Below are 11,587 nucleotides of genomic sequence, written 5' to 3'. Positions count from 1 at the left end.
ATATATATATATATATATATATATATATATATATATATATATATATAATATAGGATAAACATACTAAAATCTGTACACCTAAAGAAACTAGGCAAGAAAGAGGACCCTGGGTAAGATACTCAATCCTCAGTCAGAAAGGCAAAAGGGATAGACATCAGAAGAGGGAAAAAACAGAGAATAGGACAAGAGCCTACCATAGAGGGCCTCTGAAAAACTCTACCTAGCAGTGTATTAAACCAGATGCGGAGACTCATAGCCAAACTTTGGGCAGAGTGCAAGGGATCTTATGAAAGAAGTGGGAGATAAAAAAAAAAAAAGGCCTAGAAGGGATAGGCGCTCCACAAGGAGACCAACAGAACTGAAAAATCTGGGCCCAGGGGTCTTTTCTGAGACTGATAGGCCAACTAAGGACCATGCATGGAGATAACCTAGAATCCCTGCACAGATGTAGCCTATGGCAGCTCAGTTTCCAAGTGGGTTCCCTAATAATGGGAACAGGGACCATCTCTGACATGAACTCAGTGGCTGGCTCTTTGATCACCTCCCCCTAAGGGGACTTGGGGAAGAAGCCTTACCAGGCCACAGAGGAAGACAATGCATCCAGTCCTGATGAGACCTGATAAGCTAGAGTCAGATGGAAGGGAAGGAGGACCTCCCCTATCAGTGGACTGGTGGAGGCATGGGAGGAGAAGATGGAGGGAGGGCAAGATTGTGAGGGGGCTGCAGCTGGGATACAAAGTAAATAAATTGTAATAAATAAAAAAATAAATAAATAAGCTCTGTTAAAAAGAAAAAGAAGAAGAAAGAAATTTCATTTTCCATATTGCTGCGACATTTTCTTCTTTACCCCAGAGAACACCTGTGGGTTTTGGAGAACTATACCGTTTGCTTTCTTTTTCAAAAAGAATAATTGAACAAGAACAAAAGAGAGCTGGAGTCTGAATTGGGGATCAGCTGTGACCAAAAATCAATGATCATCGCTTTCATGAACAACTGAAGGGAGAGCAAGCAAGGAAAGTGGTCTTCTGGGCCTTCTTGGTCTTCTGGTGCTCCTGAAGAGCACCATTTAGCACCACGAGATGTATACAACTCACTAAGAAAGTTCTGATCGTTCCTCTATTTCAGCCTGCTACACTGCTTCTCTATTGCTGCTGTAACAAAGTAGCTCAAAACAAACCCACCTTATTATTTCTGATTTGGTAGAGAAGAGTCACAAATGGATCGCATTGGGCTAAAAGTGAGTTGCCAAGAAAACTGCATTCTTTTTGGAGTCTCTAGAGAATAAACCCCTTCCTCCCAATTGCTACCATTCAGAGGCCATCTCCATTTCCTGGCTCATGGATCTCTTTCTTTGTTCAACCTCTGCCTTTGTCATACATCTGTCTACTCTGATGCTCTTTTCTTAATTTGTCTTAGCAGAACCTGTGTGGTTGTACTAGATCTGTTGAGAGAACCAAGGATCATTTTCCAAACTTTAAATCACCTCTCCAGTCTCTTTTGCAGTGAAACACAATGTATTCACAGGTTCTGGAGACAGGAGACAGGAAAGATGGATTTGGGATAGCATGATCCGTCTATGTCACCTGTAGCAATTGAAAAAATCCTTCATTATAAAGGATGTGGGGTCTTAGAGTTTTAAAATTAATTATGGACCATTTCAGAAGCAGGAAGACAAAAATCATGCCTAGTAACACTAAAGATATCCTGATAGATTTGCGCCACTGGTCACAGGAAATGAGATGAGAGCAGAGTTTCAAGAGTCCTCAAAATAACACTAGAAAGACTACCCTTCTCTGTCGTTTATCAATTTCATTATGCATTCTATTTGATTATCACTCCATAGAGGAAAGCACAGCAGTCAGATGTTAAAGCACAGAAAATGTAAAGGTAAATCTTTGCTCTGGAAGCCTGAGGTTAAAATATCAGAATACACTCATCAGTACTGCTTCAGTTCAGGGTTTCTCTCTTCAACCAGCTGGCCATGTGAGAAAGAAGCAGCCTGGGCATTAACTGGCTACAGTTAGGGGTGTGGCTACCACAGGGAAAGGTGGGCTTGACTGCCTCATTCTGAGTACCTCAACGCAATAGGCACACTCAAGCGTCTAACTTCCCACCACCCTCTGAACAAATGAAGGGGCTTGAATTAAGATAACTACGCTTTTGGGGGGGGGGACATTGTAAAGATACAATAAAGATCTGACAATGATCCTTATGTTAGAAAGCTTTCCCTCACTCTAGCAAATAACTGAAATAATGAATACACAGAAAAATTTTATTTTGGCTCTCCTGGCAATTTCTGTCCATAATTTGCTGGCTCAATGTTCTGACTCATTGTTCTGGAACATGTGAAAAGCAGCATATCAAAATTTAAAAGCAAGAATAATATGAAGGAATGGCATGCACAATATGCAACATATTTTATTTAAAAAAACAAAAATGTGTGCTCAATCCACAGCTAATTAAAGAAAAAATGGACAAACAAAGCCACAGTCCCCATCCTCCCAAGAACTTAAATGTCTCCTACTAAGCCCATGTCTTAAAAGTTTCCACTGCCTTCCAATCACACTCAAAAGTTGGAGTCAAGCCTTTACCACAGGGAATTTGAGAAACACTTGCCTAAGCCACTACAGTTCCCAAGTCTGGTGATCATGAAAATCATTTGGAAGTCTTTATAAGTACCACCCAGACCTAGTAAAATAGACTCCTTGAACCAATAAAATTCCAATCAAGAAAACTAAGGCAAGCAATTTATGTCAACCTTGGACTGTCAGCCTGCCTGTTCTGAATCCTTCAAGTAGCTTTAGTCCAAACACCTTCCCTTATCTATCTCTTCCCACTCATATTAAAATCCCTATGCCCTTCCCTACTTTGTGCTAACATAGTCAGATCACAAGCTTCCAGTACCTTTTTTGCTAAAACTTTACTGCTTTAAATTTCATTTTTGGGCTGGAGAGATGGTTGAAGTCCCACTTCAAACATCTTGAAAGCACCCAACACCAGCCCTGTGGGATCTAACACCTTTGACACCCCCAACTTATGCACTCGCATGCACCCCATACACATAATTTAAAATAATAAAATAAATCTTAAAAAATTCACATCCTCATCCTCCATCATTGTTAATTGTATTGGCCAACTCTACCTTCAGCTTTAGATTCAGGAATCACAGGAATTCACACCCACTCATTAGAAGAGCTGTTTCATTCCTAACTCATTATCTCCACAATGTTTATTGTTTAAGATTACTAGAGAATAAAGGAAAATTAGAAAAAAGAAATGACAGACAGTAAAGATAATGAGACTACTACAACAAATATGTCAAGATAAGGGATGTGCAATTTATAATTCAAGTTAGTTTTTCACCAAAGGTGGAAGCAAGGTCATCTGTACCAAAATAACCTTAATTAGTCCCTTGTCACATGAACTCTACATATTTCCCTATGGTTCCCAACAAGATAATGAGGTAGTGTTTTTCATTTAATCGATGTAATTTAATCAAAACAATTTAAATCAACAAACCACCACTTTTGTCCATAACAACAAAAAGCTAAACCAACCATTATAATTATAAAGTTTATGTGCATTCTGATACAGAGCTCTTGACCCATGAAAACCAGCAAAATTGTGTTCTTCACAAGCATTCTACCCTAAAGTGTTATTTATGCAATAGTAACAATAATATATTTGTCATTTACTATATGATAAGCATATAGAGAACATTGCAAGGATTAATACACTGAAACCTGGCTATAACTCTTTCAGATAAGTATTTTCCACATTTTTAAATTCGTAAGAACTAAACACAAATAACCCAAGAACATAAGAAGACAGAACTATCCTTTGTTCTTATTGGAAGTCTAATGAATCTAAATCTCTTAATACAGAACCCAGGAATTCTTTCTTTAGATTTCCAGATTGGGGATTTAGTAAAACCTGGAGAGGACAGGAGCTCCAAGAAGACCAAATAAATCTGGGCACAGGGGTCTTTTCTGAGACTGATTCTCCAACCAAGAACCATTCATGGAGATAATCTAGAACCCTTGCTCAGACGTAGCCCCTGTGAGCTCAGTATCCAAGTGGGTTCCTAGTAAGGGGAACAGGGACTTTCTCTGACATGAATTCAATGGCTGACTCTTTGACCTCTCCCCCACCCCCTGAGGGAGGAGCAGCCTTGCTAGGCCACAGAGGAAGACAACACAGCCAGCCCTGCTGAGACCTGATAAACTAGGGTCAGATGGAAGGTAAAGAGGAACTCTCCTATCAGTGGACTTAAAGAGGGGCAGGGAGGAGATGAGGGATGGTAGGTGGGGATTGGGAGGGAATGAGGGAAGGGCTACAGCTGGGATACAAAGTGAATAAACTGTAATTAATATAAAAAATTTAAATTTAAATTTAAAAAAGAAAATAAGATAATTACAATTTTCAATTAGACAGTTAACCCTTTGACCAAGAGAAGAGTCTAGCTTGAGGGAGGAAAAATCAACAATTCTAAAACTGACTAAAGGACTCTAGAATAATTTCATGAAGATTAAGAAGGTCTTGTCGAGGCAGGAGAAATCAAAACAAAATGATAGATGTCAATATTTTGCTGAAGACAAAATTTAGCAGAACCATTCATTAAGTATTCCAGGCATTGAACACATTTTTTATGTATGATGATCTTGACAGCAAATAAATTTCTATACAAAAAAATGTCTAATCATCTTGGGCCCACCTGAAGCTGAAAACTGGACATTATTACATCTCAAGAGAATATCACTAACTAATACAGATTTCACAAAAGGTCTTACAGAGCATCGGTATTATACCTCAGTTCACATAGTCTAGGGATGCTGAAAAACAACCTTACATTCTTCCAGAAACAGTCATAGCTACTGCTCTCACATAGCCACAGCCATGTCTCTGTTTTCAAGTCATCTTACAGCTGTGCTCTGGCCCCTGTGTCTGTCATGGATGCAAAGCAAATACAGATCGGCTTTCAACAGACTCTAACTGGTACAATATTTTCATGCCCAGAGTCAGTTTTTCTGAACAACAGACATCCATGTCCTTCTTTCTTGGGCACAGTATGGCTCCAAGTTACTGTTTCATCTGAGCTTTGAAATTTATTTTTCATAACTCAGGACTCATCCACAACTAGACCTTTGTGGGAAGACTGCAGGTTTTCATGATTGGCCTTAGACTACCAGTTGAGCCCATTTTGACATTTCATTGAAAGCTGGAGGTGCCATGAACACTATAATTTTTGTCCAAAACTGCTAAGGGTTAGTATTGTAATAAATAAATAGATAAATAAATAAATAGGTGCAACCAGAACTGTCTGTTTAATGACCACAGAGGCTCTCTCTATCTGGTAATACACTGACCCAGGCAGCTCATCCTCCGCTGGGAACCCTCATTTAACTTCACCTAAGGTTGACAGATATTTGCATCTAGTATTTTTGGATCTAACCTAGTTAGCCCTGAGCACCTGAGCCCTCACGTTCCACAGAATGATTGTTCCATCAAAGTACAGAGAGAAAGGGTAGGAAGGTGAAGGGAGAGACAGGAAGATCCCTCTTTTAGAACACAGCCCACCAGCTGAATGCTTCTTCTACTGAAGGTTGGCTAGGAAAATTGCCAATAAAATTTGTGCATTAATGCCATCATGTAAAGGCAGTAGCTCTTATTACTGTGCCATTGAGAAAAAATATTTTTATCATTTGTTCCATGCTTTGAGCCATATGTTAAATATGAAGTAGACTTTAACATGTCCAATTTTCTAGGCCTAAGATAACTTTTCCAAGCATAATAATAGCCTGTGTAGAATTCTTAAACAGGTCATTTTAATCTATAAAATGAGAATAAAAGCTTTGCCAACCCTTTCACAAAGAGTTGATATCTAGAATATGACAAGAACTCAAAATTTTAAACAAGAAACTGAGCAAATCGATAAATAAATAGGCTAATGAATAGAAAGTACTGAAAAGATGAATATATACAAAGAATAAACACAAGAAAAATGTTCAGCTTCACTAGTCATCAGAGAAACGCAGATCAAAACTACTTTGAGAGTCCTTTTCAGCCCTGTCAGATTGGCAAGCATTTAGAAAGCAAATAGTAACACATGTTCACACCACTTAGACAAAAACAAAAACAAAAAAAAAAAAAAAAAAAAACTTGTAAACTACTGATAGGAATGTAAGGTAGGTAACCCAGCCACTACAGAAATCAAAAGGGCACTATGGAAAAGACTGAGCACAGGCCTGCCATATGACCCAGTCACACCACCTGGTTATTTCTCCAGAAGATTACAAGTTGATATGTCACAAAGATACTTGCACATCAATGTTTCTTCCAGTCCTCATCGCAACAGATCACTGACGGAACTGAGCTAGCTGTCCAAACACTGGGTAATGGACAAAGTGGATGTGGCTTATAGACTATGGAAATATTTTCAGCCAAAAGCAAGAACAAAGTATGTTGTTTGTAAGAAAATAGATGCAACTGGGTTTATCTCACTTGTGATTCCTAGTTGTGTGTGTGTGTATATATATATATATATTTTTTAAGTACATATAAAAATAGCAACAGACTGACAAAAAGGGTCTGTAAGAAGGGGCAGGAATATATAGGGAAAGGTTGGGTGGGGCACAGGAGAGAGAAAAATATAACAAGTATATAACATACTTGTATGAAAATGTCCTAATGTAACACAGAGCCACACACAATGAATATGCACAGTGGAAAGAAAAATAAAACAGTCTCTTAGACTTTGAAGAATGAGGAGAGCTAAGAATAGTTCTTAACTGTCTTAATCCAGTACCTAGAACAACAATGATTTCAGTCTATCAACAGTACAGGAGTAAAATATTTTTAGATAAAAAACTAAATTATTTTGGGAAATCTTAAGCACGATTTATAAAAAAGGAGACTGTAAGCTTTGCTAAGAGAAACATCACTTAAATAAGTGACAATAGCTGCGGGAAAGGTAATTATGATAAAAAATGTTCTTGATATATCTCAAAATAATTTTGTGTACAGTTCTATATGGGAAGTATAAAGTTTTATATGTTTATATGTTACCATATAAAAGTTTTATATGGTGAAAGTATATTTAGTAGACTGGAATTAAAATAAAGAAATATTAAGTAAGAAAAAATTTTGACTCTCCACTAATAACTCAAAAGCTACATTAATAGCATTTCCCCAATATATGGAAGCTCAGTTTATTTATTTATTCACTAATTCATTTCAGCATCTATTCATTCAATTAAAAAATTACCAAAAGCATTCTGAAGAACGTGTAATTTTCATTGTCATAGAGTGCAAGCTTATCTTTGTTGTTGTAGAAGATAAAAAGGAAATTATGGATTATAAATAGTGTATTACATACTACAAATGATGTTATAAAGGAAAAGAAAAATCAGGGCCTTATTATATCAGCGTACAGTTCCCTTTCTGCATTGGTTTTGCGTAAGCCAGTGTTCTGCAGGTGTGTTTGTAAGTGGAAACGGTGCAAGCACCCTGAAGTCAGTGTTTACATTGAAGATTAGTAAACAGCACCACACCACGACCAGCCACAGTCATCTAATGAGAATTTGAGATCTCCAGATTAACCTTAGTTGCCTGTGTTTCTTATATTTGGGATTACAGAGGTTTGGGGAAGTACAGTTTTCACATTCATCTTTTACTTAATTTTTTTTTCTGTGACATGGAGAACATCAACTATTCCTATATTATGTTTGAAAGAAAGCATTTAACAAGATTATTGGGATATTTGCCATTAACACTGCAAATATGTAAAATTTATGTGTTTCCTGTGGTGTGGGAGGTAATTTATTGAGTGTCTCAGTATAGCATGCAGCTTGACATTACAAGTGAAAATGGTTGATCGGATAGTAGAATAACATTTTCAATATAAGTATTATGTACTTAAAAAAGAAAAAGAGTGCTGGGTGGGCACCTGATGGAAACAGATGCTGAGACCCACAACCAAACATTGGGTGGAGCACAGGAAGTCTCGTGGGAGAGTTGGGGGAAGGACCCAAGGACAGGAGCTCCACAAGAAGACCAACGAAGCCAACTAACCAGGGCCCAGGTGAGCTTGTGGAAAATGAAGCCCCAACCAAGAACTATGCATGGACTGGATACAGGTCCACTACCCAGATGTAGTCGATCGCTAGCTCTGTCTCCATATGGGTTACCTAGTAAGGGAAATAGGGGCTGACACTAACATGGACTCTGTTGCCTGCTTTGTGATCGCTTTCCGCTGGCAGGGCTGCCTCAGGGGAAGAGGATCGCTCAGTCGTGGTGCCACTTGATACGCTGAAATGGATGGTGCTCCCCATCTCTGAGGAGTAGGGTAGGGAAAATAGGGGAAACAAAAAAGGAGGATGGGATGGGAGGAGAGTGGGAAGGCAGCTAGAGCCAGGATGCAAAATGAATTAAATAAATAAATAAAAAGAATGGAATAAAGAATGATGTAGAGAATGGAAAACCTACTTTAAACAGGAATCAGAGACTTCCTGGAGAAGGAGACTTTGAAGCTGAGAAATGAAGGTTTGGAAGAAGCCAGACACCGAAGCCTTACAAAGACAGACAGCACAAGAGCATACGGTGAGGAAAAAGTCTGAGGTTTTTTTCCAAGAAAGGAATCTAATTTGGCTTCTGCTGTCACATAGGTGAGAGACCAACATGCTGCTGAATATTGAACAAAAATCCAGACAAAAATTTTACAACACATATTTGGGCTACAAGACTGCTCCAGAAGCAACAAGGAATGAAGAGCTAAGAGCTCAAAAAAAAAAAAAAATTCTTTTGAGGGGGTACTGAGGATCATCTGCTGCAGACCCCTGGGACAAATGAAGTTGGGCATAGCTTAAAATTATTAATCAAGGTTAGGCATAGGCAGTAGCCCCTTCTGTGAACAGAAGAGCCAGAAGGAGCTTTTGATTGTAAAGATCTGCGGTGACAAAACTGGAAAAGCAAAGGGTCTCTAGGTTATGAAGATTTTCCCCCTCAAAACACTGACGGAATTCAATGGTGTCGAGCAGAAGCCTGAAGCATGCACGCATGCTTATATACATGCGTACATACATGCATACACACATGCAGGCATGCATACATACATGTGGGAGTGTGTGCATGCACAACAATAACAACTAAAGTAAAAGAGGACATGGTTTCAAGAGAGCAATGGGAGGGCTTGAGGGAGGGGTGAGAAGAGAAAATGATATAATATAATTGTACTTTAATTTAAAAAAAAAAAAGAGCTACCCTTGAAGTTTGAAAACAGAGAACACCCAAACCTTAAACAGCTTGGAGATAGCCTGCCATAGCCCCAAAGCCAAAGACAGCCCCTTGGAGGCAACTGTCGAGAGCAAAAGGTCAAACAAGCTAACAAAAGCAGATTACAAGGTTTAGCTCAGGCAGTGAAGTGTCCAACTGCCAAAGCCTGCAGTGGATCTCATCAAATGAACACAATTTTGAAGCTTGTTGTCCCTGATCCTAAGGTCAGTGGATGGGTTAGAGCAACCTATGAGCAACCTGTTTGCTGCTGTCGAGCTACAGAACTCAGAAGTGCATGCCTCAAGCAGACTGACTGGTACTTAACAGGTCTTAATACTGGAGAGATGGCTCAGAGGTTAAGAGCACTTGCTGCTCTTGCAAAGGACGTGGGTTTGGTTTCCAGCACCCACACTGGGCCACTCACAGCTGCCTGCACTCTAGTTTCAGGAGATCTAATGCCCTCTTCTGGCTTTTGCTGGCTCTGCACATACGTGGTGCAAGTACAAACAAGTAGGCACACACACGCACACATAATAATCAAGAAAACTTTTTAAAATGCTTATTAACTCTTAAATGTCTGAATACAAGTTCTATGTGTTAGTTGCCTATCACATTTCCAATGTACAAGTTAAAAAAAAAAAAAAAAAAGCCCAGCTCACAGAAGGCAAGAATGCCAGGAAAGGCCCCTGGAGAAAATAAATGGCTGTCAATAAGCAGAGGACTGCTCTGATGGACATCTGACAGTGTTCCAATAGAGGCTAAATACCAGCATAAATGACAGGAAGGAGATACTCCAAGACCTCAATCCTGAAACACCGGCCCTACACACGTGCAAATAAGAGCAACACTAATTGAATTTAATAGTCTATCTATCATCTATCTATTGCCTAGCTAGCTAGCATCTTTCTATAATATCTGTCTTTTTGTGAACATTATATGTGTGCAGCACTATATATAATACATTTTAAATAATTATAAAACAGTTCATGAATTCAAGAGGAAAAATGGGAAGAATCAGAAGAGGAAGAAAGAAGGGTGTAAATGATACAAATACTTTGCATTCATATACAAACTTCTCAAATAATATTTTTTAAAAAGTACACAAATTCAACCTTCCCTGATCCTTCTCGCGTATGACGGTCAGTCTTTCAGTTTCAAGGACCTGAAAAGAAGCTAGGCCAACATTATTACTTCCTCTCTTTTTCCCTCGTCCTCTCATCTTTCTCCTTCTCCTCCTTCTTATCTTTCTTCTTACAATGGATCTATTTTAGAAGTATTTTTGGTTTGTTGAATTTTGAATTTTTTTCTATACATTCATCTAACTTTGTTTACATATTTTTCTTTCATTACTGGACAATCTCGCTTTTTTTCTTATCTTTTTTCTTCATTTCCCCCCTTTGCCTCTCCACTATATTTCTAATCATATTTTAATGGGGTATTTTTATAAACTCGTGTCTTTATGTTTTTATTATATATCCCATATTTCTCTATTTTTGCCAAAATGATCCTTTAGTTCTTCAAGTCTCAACACCTATTTTTCAGACCCTATGTCTCAAAAACATTCAGAAAGTCTCTAGTTTAAAGTGTAACTCATCCAACTAAATGGCTATGGGTCCCTATAGGGAAGATGTTCACAGAAGGTACTTGGGATGCTATTTAAAGGCAGTAAATGGCCATAACCACATTCAGAGAGGAACTAGAGATAGGTTTCTATGTCACTGTGGTATTATACTACATCCTTTGGAGCTGCTCACCCCTAGATTCACTGAATTTCTTTATCTGATAATTTACTTCGAGGAAGCATGGCTAAACATACACCACGCCACATTTATCATGTAATCACCACAGCCTCTATTCCTTCCATGTCGCCTTCCTCTGAAAATAAATACAGCCAGCCTCTTCCCTGTCTGCTCTCTTACTGCCTGTTCCCATGAGCCACACATGGTAACATTCATGATTGGAGTGTCTCCTTGGAAAGCAGTGATCTGGAAAGTCCTCTGTCCTCACAATGTATATATTCCAGCGAGCTCGGATGCAGCAGCATTTTTACTTCCATTTACAATGTGCCTTAGCAAATGAAGCATTTTCGTTTAACTTGGTCACTGTGCCACTTTCGCCAGGCTTCTAAGTACTTACCTTTCTCAGTCATCTTGTGGTCCTTGCCAGAGGGTTAAATCCCATGTTTGAGTAAGTGCTTCTATTCCTCCTATCTAGGTCAAATATCCTAAAAGAAAACATTTCAGAATCTATGACAAAATTCAGATGCAAATTATTTGCAGCAATTTTACATATATTATAAGTCTGGAATTCTGTTCCA

This window comes from Psammomys obesus, unplaced genomic scaffold, assembly GCF_907164565.1.
Source record: "Psammomys obesus unplaced genomic scaffold, mPsaObe1.curated_primary_1811, whole genome shotgun sequence".
In the NCBI taxonomy this organism is placed as follows: domain Eukaryota; kingdom Metazoa; phylum Chordata; class Mammalia; order Rodentia; family Muridae; genus Psammomys; species Psammomys obesus.
Note: the sequence above shows the minus strand (reverse complement) of the source record.